Genomic DNA, 382 nt, shown 5'->3' with positions numbered 1-382 from the left:
CCCAAACCCCCCAAATTCACCCTGCCACGGTTCGGGTTGTCTCTCGCCAAGCTCAAAATGGGCAGCGACGGCAATGAGCATCCCCCAGTGTCCCGCGGCACAGCCGCGCCAGCGCCACCCGGCGTTGCCGTCACTGGTCCCACAGCGGCCTTAGACCTGGCTTTGGGGACAGTTGGCGCTGGGGCTGGGGTCAAGCTGAAGGTCCCCAAATTGTCCCTGGCACCTTTTGGTGTCAAGAATGGGGACAAGGGTGAGGAGGGTCCCCAGGATGCTGGCACAGCGATGAAGCTGCCACGGTTGGGAATCGGGGGGTCAGGGGGGCACAACGGGAGGTCAGCGGAACCAGGGTCCCCTGGGACCCCCCGGCTTCGGGTGCCATGGG

This window comes from Fulmarus glacialis, unplaced genomic scaffold (genome assembly GCF_000690835.1).
Source record: "Fulmarus glacialis isolate BGI_N327 unplaced genomic scaffold, ASM69083v1 scaffold21335, whole genome shotgun sequence".
NCBI classification, from domain to species: Eukaryota; Metazoa; Chordata; class Aves; order Procellariiformes; family Procellariidae; genus Fulmarus; species Fulmarus glacialis.
The sequence above is the reverse complement of the archived record's forward strand: the minus strand, read 5'-3'. Positions refer to the sequence as shown.